Genomic DNA, 14,900 nt, shown 5'->3' on the forward strand with positions numbered 1-14,900 from the left:
TATGATCGCATCTTACTTACGCAAAGCCACAACAGTGATATGCAAATTGCTATTTAACCTTCTCCAAGGACCGTCTCGGTCAAATCCGATTAAACTAAAAGTTGAAGAAACACACACCCGCCAGTCATCTTTATGCAACAAGTTACATGTTACTCCCGATCTAGTACCAAACGGACGACACCTCCGCGTTCAGCACACGTACAGCTCGATGACGATCTCCTCCTTCTTGATACAACAAGAGATACGGGGAAGTAGATGAGTTCTCCGGCAGCGTGTCGGTCGGTGGTGGTGATGATTATATTCCTGCAGGGCTTCGCCTAAGCACCGCAGAAATCCGATCTAGAGGAAGAACTACGAAGTAGGGGTTTAGGCTTGCACATGGCAAAGTTGTGTCTCGAAAACCCTAAAACCTCTAGTATATATAGGAGGAACCAAGGGGTGGGGCTTGCCTCCTACTACAAGTAGGAGGTCTTCGGCCCAGCGGGAGGAGGAGGGGTCCTCTTCTAATTCGGTTTGGAGGGAGGAGTCCCTTCCTTCCTTCCCACCTTCTCTTTTTTTCCTTTTGTCTTTGTTTTTATCCTTGGCCGAAATAGCCCTATTGGGCTGGCCTCACCAGCCCGATAAGGGCTGTTGTGCCACCCATTGGCCAATTAGGTTCTCTCCCAGGTGGGTGGCCCCTCCCGGTAAAACCATGGAACCCATTCATCACTCGCAGTACACTGTCGGCAATGCCCGAAATATTTCCGGAAGCCAAATGCAACAATCCTATATGTCAATCTTTGTCTCCGGTCCATTCTAGAAACCCTCGTGACGTGCGGGATCTCATACGGGACACCGAACAAAATTTCGGTCACCAGCACCTATAACTCAACTATACCGAAACGTCACAGAACCTTAAGTGTGCAGACCCTGCGGGTTCGAGAACTATGTAGACATGACCTGAGACACTCCCAGATCAATCTCCAATAGCGGGACCTGGATGTCCATATTGGATCCTACATATTATACGAAGATCTTATCGGTTGAACCTCTATGTCAAGGATTCAAACAATCCCGTATATCATTCCCTTTGTCCTTCGGTATGTTACTTGCCCGAGATTTGATCGTCGATATCCCCATACCTATTTCAATCTCCTTACTGGTAAGTCTCTCTACTCGTTCCGTAATACAAGATCCCGTGACTAACTGTTTAGTCACATTGCTTGCAAGGCTTGTATGTGATGTTGTATTACCGAGTGGGCCCCGAGATACCTCTCCGTCACACGGAGTGACAAATCCCAATCTTGATCCATGCTAACTCAACGGACACCTTCGGAGATACCTGTAGAGCACATTTATAGTCACCCAGTAACGTTGCGACGTTTGATACACACAACATATTCCTCCGGTGTCAGTGAGTTACATGATCTCATGGTCATAGGAATGAATACTTGACATGCAGAAAACAATAGCAACGAAATGACACGATCGCATGCTACGTTTATAGTTTGGGTCTTGTCCATTACATCATTCTCCCAATGATGTGATCCCGTCATGAAGTGACAACACTTGTATATGGTTAGGAAACCTTAACCATCCTTGATCAACTGGCTAGTCAACTAGAGGCTTACTAGGGACATAGTTTCGCCTATATATCCACACATGCATTTATGTTTCCATTCAATACAATTATAGCATTGATAATAAACGATTATCTTGAAACAGGAAATATAATAATGACTATTTTATTATTGCCTCTAGGGCATATTTCCAACAGGTCACTAGTGGCAGCGTCATGTCCGAAAATATATTGACCTCCGGTCAATCCTCTGTTTTCACTTGTACCACCTCGCACTTCAAGGCGACTCATCATCAGATCGACGGGTTCACCCTGTGTCAGAAATTTAAATTTGGCGAGTTGGAATTCATTGACAACACCCGGGACAACCTAATCCTCTCCAAAGTTCTGGCTGTGGTTGACAACCTCGAAAATTCCGAAGTTTTAACTTTGGTTCCTATTCTATACTTCGAGTCCGGGATAGACTTTAACCTTGATTGATCCTCAAGCCAGGATCCGGCTATGGAATTCGGAGGCACGAGGGTTATCTTGCCCGAACACATGCCCTACACTAAAGCCTTGGAATATAGTTCCGCTAGGGCTCCGAGCGCTTGTCCGGCGAATCTCTCATGGTCAAATGAGACAAAGACCCAAGCCCAAACCAATGAATATTTGGACGAGCGGGCCCTAATCCAGGACCTTTCTGGCCCTGGAGCCAAGAGTAGGGAACTTTATTCCCCACCACAACCCACCTCGTCGCAACCATCAAAGATCTGACCGATCTGTTAGACTTCTCTTCTGAAGAATCTGTAGCTATGGACATGGCTATTCAATCACAAAACCCTCCTGTAACGGGACGATGGATCGCCACCTCCATATACAATGTATACATGGTGGACATCCCAGGGACGAAGGTGATACGGGGAAAACCGATGATGACACCCCAGCCGGAAACAACGGTTATGAACCCGTCAAACGCCACCACCAACGCAAAAATCCTAAAGCTCGTAAGGGAAAGGAAAGCAATGTAGGAACAGGGAAAAATCTAGATCCCAATGATATGGAAAATCTCGACGAATCCCAAAAACCTTCATCCCCCTCATATGACCCCGACTTACCGGGATACATGGATACAAGCCAGCCTAGGGATCTCGGCGACTACGAAGACAACAACTATGTCCCTCCGATTGAGGAGGACGAAAGTGTGGGAGCCAATGATTTTATTGATCCCGAAGACCCATTGGATTAGGAAGTGTTCAGGCAATAAATCATCACCACTACTCGGGGCCTTAAGCTAAAGCAAAGATAGCTCAAAGCCGAACAAGAGTCCATCAATGAAAGATAGACTAAAGTCTAGGCTGCCGAAGAAGGGTACGGACAGGAGCGATAGGGGAAAACCAAGAGTTAGCCACGTCGACGCATGTTACTAGAGTTCGAAGATGAGGCCTTGGAGCCTGCACGACCCAGATTCGCACAAGACGATCAACCAGACCATCATCCTCGAGGACGGGACAAGCAAAAGGAACCGGTTCAAGCCAAAGACCAATATGATATGTGGCAAAAAATTAAGTCTAAAGCAGAACAAACTAGATCCATTTACGGATCAAGAAGTCGAACTCCCGCGAGACAAAATTGATACCAAGCTCGACCCAATCAGAACGATGTAGTTCGGGATAGGCATCCAGTAGAACCTTGATCGATCTCTGGCATGACACAACTCAGATAAGGGGAGCCGCTCACCCAATGTGCTTCACATATGAGGTAATGCGGCATGAGATCCTCGAAGAGTTTAAACCCGTAAATACCAAATAGTATGTCGGAACGACAGATCCGGCTGTGTGGATCAAGGATTTCCTCCTTCATATCCAGATGGGTCGTGGAGATGATCTCCACGCCATCAATTACCTACCACTTAAGCTCAACGGCATGACAAGGCACTGACGGAACAACCTCCCAACAAACTGCATCAGGACTTGGGAGGATCTTGAAGATGCCTTTCAAGACAAATTTCAAGGCACTTATTTTCGACCACCTGGGTCCAATGACTTAAGCCACATAATCGAGCAGCCCGATGTTCCATCTTCACAATTTTCGAATAGATTCCCCACCAAGAAAAATTAGATTGTTGATTGTTCGGACGCTGAGGCATTAGCTTCCATCCGCAACAATATACGGGATGAATGGCTCGCCGGACGCTTGGATAGGAAAGTCCGAGGACAATGGCCGACCTCACCTCCCTCATGAACCACCATTGCACGAGTGAGGATACTTCGTTTGCTCAGGAGAATAACACTCCGTCAAACCCCGACAATTCTATAGTCCAGGACATTAATGGAAAGCCATGACGCAACAAGAATAAGCGTCGACACATCAGCGGCAAGCCCGATGACACGGTGGTCAATGCCGAATTCAGCAACTCCAGGACGGGACCCAAGAAAAAACTTTTTAAGGGATATCGGAACAGTCCGACAGCGCTGGACAAAATACTTGAGATGCCCTATCAGATACATGGCACTCAGGATAAGCCTGCTACTCACACAAACTGTACCTATTGGGGAATCAATGCGGTGAGCAAGAGCATGGCGGTAGATCATGCCAAGAGCCCATGCAACGAGGATGATGAAGAACCTTGTCCCCCGAACAAGGGGCCAAAAGCAGTTTCCCCTCAAGCAAAAATGGTGAACATGGTCTATGTCACCCACTTGCCCAAAAAGGAGAGGAAGCATGCACTTCGGGATGTATATGCCATAGAGCTAGTAGCCCCGAAGTACAATCCATTGTCAGCATGCCTGATCACCAATGATCGCATGGACCACCCCACCAGTATTCGGCATGGGGATCAGCGGCCTTGGTACTCGATCCCATCATTGACGGGTACCACCTCACGCGAGTCCTCATGGATGTGGGCCACAACCTTAATCTTATTTATGAGGATACGCTGCAGAAAATTGGTATTGATCCATGATATGTCTCCAACGTATCTACTTTTGTAAACTTTTTTGCCCTTGTTTTCGACTCTAATTTGCATGATTTGAATGGAACTAACCCAGACTAACACTGTTTTCAGCAGAGTTACCTTGGTGTTATTTTTGTTTGAGAAATAAAAGTTCTCGGATTGACCTGAAAATTTATGGAGAATGTTTTTGGAATTAATAAAAAATATTTGCAAATGAATAAAACTGGAGAGGGGCCACAAACCTGCAGGGCACGCCCCCCTAGGGTGCGCCCCTGGCTTGTGGGGCCCCTGTGGCTCTACCGACCTCGTTTCCACTTCTATATATTCCTATCTGGGAGAAAAACATTAGAGAGAAGAGTTCATCACGTTTTACGATACGAAGAGACCGCCACCTCTTGTTCTTCCTTGGGAGAGCAGACGTGGAGTCTGATTTGGGCTACGAAGAGGGAAAATCGACGCCGCCGTTATCACCAACCATCCTTCATCACCAATTTCATGATGCTCTCCGTTGTTTGTGAGTAATTCCATCATAGGCTTGTTGGATGGTGATGGGTTGGATGAGATCTATCATGTAATCGAGTTAATTCTGTTAGGGTTTGATCCCTAGTATCCACTATGTTTTAAGATTGATGTTGATATGGCTTTGCTATGCTTAATGCTATTCACTAGGGCCCGAGTGCCATGATTCCAGATTTGAACCTATTATGTTTTCATGAATATATATCTGTTCTTGATCCTATCTTGCAAGTTGTAGACACATATTATGAGTTATGATCCACATCCCCCAGGGTGACAATAACTAGGATTCTTTCGAGTGATTACCGTAGTTTGAGGAGTTCATGTATTCACTAAGTGCTAATGCTTTGGTCCGGTTCTCCATTGAAAGGAGGCCTTAATATCCCTTAGTTTCCATTAGGACCCCGCTGCCACGGGAGGGTAGGACAAAAGATGTCATGCAAGTTCTTTTCCATAAGCACGTATGACTATATATGGAATACATGCCTACATTACATTGATGAATTGGAGCTAGTTCTGTATCACCCTATGTTATGACTGTTGCATGATGAATTCCATCTGACATAATTATCCATCACTCATCCATTGCCTACGAGCTTTCCACATATTGATCTTTGCTAAGTTACTTTTCCATTGCTATTGTTACAATCATTACAAAACTTCTACTATCACGTTTGCCACTGATGACCCACAAGTGTAGAGGATCTATCATAGTCCTTTCGATAAGTAAGAGTGTGAAACCCAACGAGGAGCAGAAGGAAGTCACAAATGGTTTTCAGTAAGGTATTCTCTGCAAGCACTGAAGTTATCGGTAACATATAGTTTTGTGATAAGGTAATTTGTAATGGGTAGCAAGTAATAAATGTAACAATGGTGCATTAAAGTGGCCCAATCCTTTTTGTTGCAAAGGACAAGCCTGGACAAACTCTTATATAGAGAAAAGCGCTCCCGAGGACATACAGGAATTTATGTCAAGCTAGTTCATCATGCTCATATGACTCGCGTTCATTACTTTGATAATTTGATATGTGGGTGGACTGGTGCTTGGGTGATGCCCTTACTTGGACAAAACTCCTAGTTATGATTAACCTCTATTGCAAGCATCCGCAAATATCAAAGAAGGATTAAGATAAATCTAACCATAGCATTAAACATATGAATCCAAATCAGCACCTTACAAAGCAACACATAAACTAGGGTTTAAGCTTCTATCACTCTAGCAACCCATCATCTACATATTATTTCCCAATGCCTTCCTCTGTGCCCAAATAATGGTGAAGTGTCATATCGTCGACGTTCACATGACACCACTAGAGGAGAGACAACATACATCTCATCAAAATATCGAACGAATACCAAATTCACATGATTACTTATAACAAGACTTATCCCATGTCCTCGGGAACAAAGGTAAGTACTCACAACACATATTCATGTTCATAATCAGAGGAGTATTAATAATCATTAAGGATCTGAACATATAATCTTCCACCAAATAAACCAACTAGCATCACCTACAAGGAGTAATCAACACTACTAGCAACCCACATGTACCAATCTGAGGTTATGAGACAAATATTGGATACAAGAGATGAACTAGGGTTTGGAGAGGAGATGCTGCTGATGAAGATGTTGATGGAGATTGACCCCCTCTCGATCATAGGATCGTTTGTGATGACGATGGCTTCGAGTTCCCCCTCCGGGAGGGAAGTTTCCCCGGAGGGATAGCTCCACCGGAGCTCTAGATTGGTGTTGTCGAAGTTCCGCCTTGAAACGGCGGCGCTGCGTCCCGAAAGCTCTCGCTCAATTTTTTTTTCCAGGTGAAAACCCTTCATATAAAAGAATATGGGCACTGGAGGCCTGCCAGGGGGCGCACAAGCCTGCACGGCGTGGCCAGGGGGGTAGGTCGCGCCCCTGGCTTGTGACCTCCTGGTGGGTCCTCTCTAGGCCCATTATTTTTTATATATTCCAAAACAATTCTTTGTAACTTTTTAGGACTTTTGGACCTATGCAGAAAGGTCTCTCAGATTTTCTCCTTTTCTAGTCCATAATTCATGGTGCCGACATTCTCCCTCTTCATGTAAATCTTGTAAAATAGGAGAGAAAAGGCATAAGTATTGTACCATATTGTGTATGAACAGCCCATAATGCAATAAATATTGATATAAAAGCATGATGCAAAATGGACGTATCAACTCCCCCAAGCTTAGACCTCGCTTGTCGTCCTCAAGCGAAAGCCGAGATCGATAAATGTGCCCACATGTTTAGAGATAGAGGTGTCGATAAAATAAAATACGGACATGAAGGCATCATGGTTATCTATAGAACAACAACACATAGAATAACTTATGCTATAGTAATAATTCATTCACAAGGTAGTATGAATCAAGATCTCTATTGATAACTAACAAACTATGATTTCAGTCATTGAAACAATTCTAATTTATCGCAACGTAGGAAAGAGTCAATATAATAGCTTGTGAATAAAATCCACATACTCAATCATCTTATAGACTTTCATAATTGCTAACACTCATGCGGTACCTATGAGGTCAAAGCTTCAATCGGACACAGAGAAAGATAAGGGCTTATAGTTTTGCCAACCAACTATTTACCTCAAGGGTAATGTCAACAATAATAACTCATGTTCACCCACCTTCGAGTGGAAATATTTCTCTAGATCATTCCCCAACACATAACGCTTGCCAAAAGATAAAGGCAAAATAAAGGAAATGGTGAAGATCACCATGACTCTTGCAAAAAGGTAAGTACTAGAAAGTAAAGATAAGAGATAGGCCCTTCGCAGAGGGAAGCAAAGGTTGTCAAGTGCTTTTATAGTTGGATGCACAATCCCTTATTGCAAAAGAACGTCACTTTATTTTGCCCCTTGTGATAAAGAACTTTATTATGTAGTCTATCACTTTTATTTCTTCTATATCACAAGTTCATATAAAGTTTATTTTCCTCGCACTAAAATAAACCACACATATTTAAGGAGAAATTTTTATTGCTTGCACGAATGACAACTTACTTGAAGGATCTTACTGAATCCATAGGTAGGTATGGTGGACTATCAAGGCAAAACTGGGTTAAAGGTGTTTGGATGCACAAGTAGTATCTCTACTTGGTGCAGGAGTTTCTGACTAATATGAGGTGGAAGCAAGCAACACATGTTGAAGGATCTACAACCATATAACTTATATTCGGAAATAAGAAAACATAACTCATTATGGTGTCTTCCTTGTTTAACATCAACCTTTTAGCATATGATATTTTAATGAGTGCTCGCAATCATAAAAAATGTCTAAGATAATATATTTATATGTGAACCTCTATTTCTTTATTACTTCCTTATAATTGCAGCAATGACCAATAGCTTTGTTTGTCAACTCACAACAAATTTCAATCGACATACTTTTTATATGTGAAGTCATCACTCCCCATACGATCATTATGTATGCTCTTTTCATTTATTCTATACTTCTTTCTATTTCTTTTTCTCAAGATCATAGCAAGCACGCAAAGCCCTCAACTCAAAAATACTATTTATTATATAACTCTCGGACTTTCTTACAGGGGGGAACAAAAAGAAAAACTTGAAACTAGATCGCACTAAAACTTTATTCTACTAGATCAAGATATAATCAAAATGATCGAACGAACAAAAATGAAAAAAAGTAAAAGGTGTGATTGGTGATACGATACTGGGGCACCTCCCCCAAGCTTGGCACAAGCCAAGGGGAGTTCCCATACCCATGTGTTTAGTTGTCTTTCTTCGGAGGTGGCGGTGTTGGAGTTGTTGGTGAGGTTGAAAGCTTATCAAGTTTCCTCTTAAGCATGAAATTTTGTTGCCTCAGATCGTCTACTTCCTGCTCTAGCCTCAATATCTTTTTGCATAATTCACCCTTGTTCTTCTACAGAAAACGAGAAGGGATAAATAGAACCTTGTGTTTTCTCCTTGTATTTCGGAGGCTCGACTTCTTGAACTCCACATGCATATCTTTGGGTCGAGGCAAGGGAATCTCCTCTTCGTCCGAGCTTTGTTCCTCATACTTGCATATGTCCCGTTCCTCCTCCGAGAACAATCCATATGGATCTACGTCCCCGTAGAGCTTGGGATTGTCAAGATAATGTGATACATAACTCTCCCCATCGGAATCTTGGGATGACATCTTACTCTGAATCTGTTGCAGAAACAGCGCAAAACGAAAACAGGAGATATTGTCGAGGTACGGAGGTCAAAACCTTCAGGATATTATGTAATGAATTTTTGCCGACCCGAAAGAGTATTCCACAAAAAAAGGGAGTCCGGAGGGTGCACTGGGTGGCCAAAAGTCTAAGGGCGCGCCCAGGGGGTAGGTCGTGCCCTCCTGACTTGTCGCCTCCTCGTGCACGCTTCGGACTGCTTTAAATTTTCCTAATTTTTTAAATATTCCAAAATTGATAAAAAGTTCCATTGAAAACGTTGTGGAATCAATTTGCTTACCGTAACACATACCTATTCCTTTTCGAAGTCTGAAACGTTCCGATAGGTCTCCCTCATGTACGTCTCTGGAGTTATGGTATTGATAATATTGGTTTCAACATTTATGGGAGTACCAGATATATATAATGTTTGATTCTTTGTCCATTTACCACATTCGGATTTGTGCCTTCTGTGTTTTTGATCTTGATGGCACCAGAATGATATACTTCCTCTATAATGTAAGGCCCTTCCCATTTAGAGTGAAGTTTTCCTGCAAAAAATCTTAAACGAGAGTTGTATAGCAAGACATGATCACCTACATTAAATTCATGCTTTTGTATCCTTCTATCATGCTATCTCTTAACCTTTTCTTTAAACAACTTGGCATTCTCACAGGCCAGGGTTCTCCATTCATCAAGTGTGTTAATGGCAAATAACCTCTTTTCACCAGCAAGTTTGAAATCATAGGAAAGCTCTTTAATTGCCCAATAAGCTTTTTGTTCTAGCTCTAGAGGTAAGTGACATGCTATAAACCATTTTATAAGGAGACATACCCATAGGGTTTTTGTAAGCTGTTCTATAAGCCCATAATGCATCGTCAAGTTTCTTAGACCAATTATTTCTAGATCTATTAACAGTCTTTTGTAAGATCAGTTTAATTTCTTTGTTCCTCAATTCTAATTGCCCACTAGACTGAGGATGATATGGAGATGCAATTCTATGATTAACGTCACACCTAGCAAGCAATTTACGGAAAGCACCATGAATACTGTGTGAAACACCGATAGTCATTAAGTATATAGGGACTCCAAATCTAGGGAAAATAACATCTTTCAGTATTTTAATAGAAGTATTATTATCAACACTACTAGTTGGAATAGCTTCTACCCACTTAGTAACATAATCAACAGCCACTAGAATATGAGTATACCTGTTAGATTTGGGAAAAGGCCCCATATAATCAAAATCCCATACTTCAAATGGTTCTATAACAAGAGAGTAATTCATAGGCATTTCCTGACGTCTACTAATATTACCAATTTTTTGACATTCATCGCAAGACAAGACAAACTTACGGGCATCCTTGAAGAGAGTAGGCCAATAAAAACGAGATGGTAATAGCTTGTGTGCAGTTCTTGTTGTAAATATGCCCTAGCAGCAATAATAAAATAGTTATTGTTATATTTATTGTTTCAAGATAATCGTTTAATATGCGTGCTATAATTGTACTGAATGGAAACATAAATGCATGTGTGGATACATAGACAAAATATTGTCCCTGGTAAGCCTCTAGTTGACTAGCTCGTTGATCAAACATGATTAAGGTTTCCTAGCCATTGACAAGTGTTGTCGCTTCATAATGGGATCACATCATTAGGAGAATGATGTGATTTACAAGACCTAAACTATAAACATAGCATGTGATCATGTTATTTTGTTGCTATTGTTTTCTGCATGTCAAGTATACATTCCTATGACCATGAGATCATGTAACTCACTAACACCGGAGGAGTGCCTTGTGTGTATCAAACGTTGCAACGTTGAGTTGGCATGGATCAACACTGGGATTTGTCACTCCACGTGACGGAGAGGTATCTCGGGGCCCACTCGGTCATACAACATCACAAATAAGCCTTGCAAGCAATGTGACTAAAGTGTTAGCCACGGGATCTTGTATTAAAGAACGAGTACAGAGACTTGCCGGTAACGAGATTGAAATAGGTATGGGGATACCGAAGCTCGAATCTCAGGCAAGTAACATACCGAAGGACAAAGGGAATGATATAAGGGATTGTGTGAATCCCTAACATAGAGGTTCAACCGATAAGATCTTCGTAGAATAAATAGCATCCAATATGGGCATCCAGGTCCCGCTATTGGATATTGATCGGAGAGTGTCTCGGTCATGTATACATAGTTCTCGAACCCGTAGGGTCTGCACACTTAAGGTTCGGTGACATTTTTGGTATAGTTGAATTATTGATGTTGCTGACTGAATGTTGTTCGGAGTCCCGGATGAGATCTGGGACTTCACGAGGGTTTCTGGTATGGTCCGGAGACGAAGATTGCTATATAGGAAGTATCCATTTGGTTTCCGGAAAAAATTCGGGCATTACCAGTAAAGTACCGGGAATGACGAATGGGTTCCGGAGTTCTACCGGGAGGGACCACTCACCCGGGAGAAGACCCAAAGGGTCCCAAGGGTGGCGCACCAGCCCCTAGTGGGCTGGTGCCCAGCCCAAGAGGGCCCAGTTCCGCCAAAGTGGAAGAAAAGGCAAGGAGAGGGGGCAATCCGAATTGGGGAAGGAAGGACTCCTCCTTCCAAGTGGAATTGGAGGAGGACTCCTCCCTCGTGCGCCAGCCGAAACCCTAGGGTTTTTCTAGGACACCGCCCCTAACTCCCTCCTACATATAGTGGAGGGGATTGATTCTTTTGGCACTCAAGCCAACGTGCAGCCCTCCTCCGCTCCACAACTTCGACACCCCTTAGCTATATTCGTCCGGCACGGCGAAGCCCTGCCGGAGTAAGCTCCACCACCATCACTGTCACGTTGTCGCGCTTCCGGAACATTCAGCTACCTCTTTGCCCCGCTTGCTGGAACAAGAAGGCGGAGATCTTTACCAAGATGTACGTGTGCTGAACGCGGAGGTGTCGTCCGTTCGGTACTAGATCGGGACGGAGTTCGTGGGACGGATCGTGCTCGGATCACGAAGACGTTCGACTACATCAACCGCGTTTCTTAACTCTTCCCGCTTAGCGATCTACAAGGGTATGTGGATCCGATCTACCCTCTCGTAGATGATCATCACCATGATAGGTCTTTCGTATGCGTAGGGACATTTTTGTTTCCCATGCAACGTTCCCCAACACTGGCATCATGAGCTTGGTTCATGCGTAGATGATATGTCAAGTAGAACACAAAAGAGTTTGTGGGCGTTAATGTTCAATTTGCTGCCCTCCTTAGTCTTTTCTTGATTCGGCGGTATTGTTCGATTGAAGCGGCCCGGACCAACATTACTCGTACGCTTACGAGAGACCGGTTTCATCGACTAACATGCAACTTGCTGCATAAAGCTGACTGGCGGGTGTCTGTTTCTTCAACTTTAGTTGAATCGGATTTGACCGAGGCGGTCCTTGGAGAAGGTTAAGTAGCAATTTGCATATCATCGTTGTGGCTTGGCGTAAGTAAGACGCGATCATACTAGATACCCAAAGCAGCCACGTAAAACATGCAACAACAAATTAGAGGACGTCTAACTTGTTTTTGCAGGGTATGCATGTGATGTGATATGACCAAAGAGATGATATGATATATTGGATGTATGAGATGATCATGTTGTAATAGTTAAATATCGACTTGCACGTCGATGCTACGGCAACTGGCAGGAGCCATAGGGTTGTCTTTAATAATTTTTTGCGCTTGGTGATGCTTTACTTTATCGCTAGTAGTAGCTTTAGTAGTAACAACATAGTTGGCGCGACAACCTCGATGGCAGCATAATGATGGAGATTATGATGATGGAGATCATGGTGAGGCGCTGGTGATGATGGATATTGTGTCGGTGCTTTGGTGATGGAGATCAAGAAGCACAAGTTCATGGCCATATCATGTCACTTTTGATTTGCATGTGATGTTAATCCTTTTATGCACCTTATTTTGCTTAGCACGATGGTATCATTATAAGGTGATCCCTCACTAAAATTTCAAGATAAAATTGTGTTCTCCCCGACTATGCACCATTGCGACAGTTCGTCGTTTCGAGACACCACATGAGGATCGGGTGTGATAGACTCAACGTTCACATACAACGGGTGCAAAACAGTTGCACACGCGGAACACTCGGGTTAAATTTGGCGAGCCTAGCATGTACAGACATGGCCTTGGAACACAAGAGACCGAATGGTCAATCATGAATCATATAGTTGATATGATCAACATGGAGATGTTTACCATTGAAACTAATCTCAACTCATGTGATGATCAGACTTGATTTAGTGGATTTGGATAATGCACCACTCGAATGACTAGAGGGATGTCTATTTAAGTGAGAGTTTATTAGTAATATGATTAGCTAAACTCAATTGTCTTGAACATTGTCTAAGTAATCTTTGTAAAATTGTATGTTGTAGATCAGTGGCTCGTGCAGTAGCAACCCTGAATTTTAATGCGTTCCTAGAGAAAACTAAGTTGAAAGATGATGGATGCAACTTTGTTGACTGGGCCCGTAATCTGAGGCTCATCCTTCAGGCTGACCAAAATTCATATGTACTTGATGAACCGCTAGATGCTGAACCACCCCAACCTGCGTTGCTAGAAGTTATGAACGTCTGGTACGCGCACAAAGATGACCTCTCGTTAGTTCAATATGTATTTTTGTATGGCTTAGAACCGGGACTTCAAAGACATTTTGAACATCATGGAGCATATGAGATGTTCTAGGACTTGAAGTTTATCTTTGAGAAGAATGCCCGGATTGAGAGGTATGAGACCTCCGGTAAGTTCTATGCTTGTAAAGTGGAGGAGAACGGGTTTGTCAATGGACATGTGCTCAGAATGTTTGGGTACTCTAACCGTCTGGCTAAGCTGGCAATTGCTCTCCCGCCGGAGGCTATCACTGACAGAGTTCTTCAGTCACTGCCACCAAGCTACAATGGATTTGTGTTGAACTATGACATGCAAGGGATGAATAAATCACTCGCTGAGCTGTTTGCGATGCTGAAAGTCGCAGAGTCGGAAATCCAGAAGGAGCATCAAGTGTTGATGGTCAATAAGACCACTAGTTTCAAGAAACGGCAAGGGGAAGAAGGGTACCTCCAAGAAGAGTGGCAAAGTTGTTGCCCCTTCGAGGAAGAAACCCAAGTCTGGACCCAAGCCAGAAACTGAGTGCTACCATTGCAAGGGGACTGGTCACTGGAAGCGGAACTACCCCAAGTATTTGGCCGATAAGAAGGCGGCCAACACCAAACAAGGTATATTTGATATACATGTTATTGATGTGTACCTCACCAGCTCTCTTAGTAGTGCGTGGGTATTTGATACCGGTTCTGTTGCTCACATTTGCAACTCCAAACAGGAACTGCGGATAAATGAAGGCTGGCGAAGGATGAAGTGACGATGCGCGTGGGAAATGGTTCCAAGGTTGATGCGATCGCCATCGGCGCAAACTCACTTCAATTACCATTGGGATTAGTGATGAACTTAAATAATTGTTATTTAGTGCCTACGTTGAGCATGAACATTATATCTGGATATTGTTTATTGCGAGACGGTTACTCCTTTAAGTCAGAGAATAATGATTGTTCTATTTATATGAGTATTATCTTTTATGGTCATGCACCCAGTGTGATGGGTTTTTTCATATTGAATCTCGATAGTGATGACACTCGTGTCCATAACATTGAGACGAAAAGAGGTAGAGTTAAT

The sequence above is a fragment of the Hordeum vulgare genome, chromosome 5H (assembly GCF_904849725.1).
Source record: "Hordeum vulgare subsp. vulgare chromosome 5H, MorexV3_pseudomolecules_assembly, whole genome shotgun sequence".
Lineage (NCBI taxonomy): Eukaryota > Viridiplantae > Streptophyta > Magnoliopsida > Poales > Poaceae > Hordeum > Hordeum vulgare.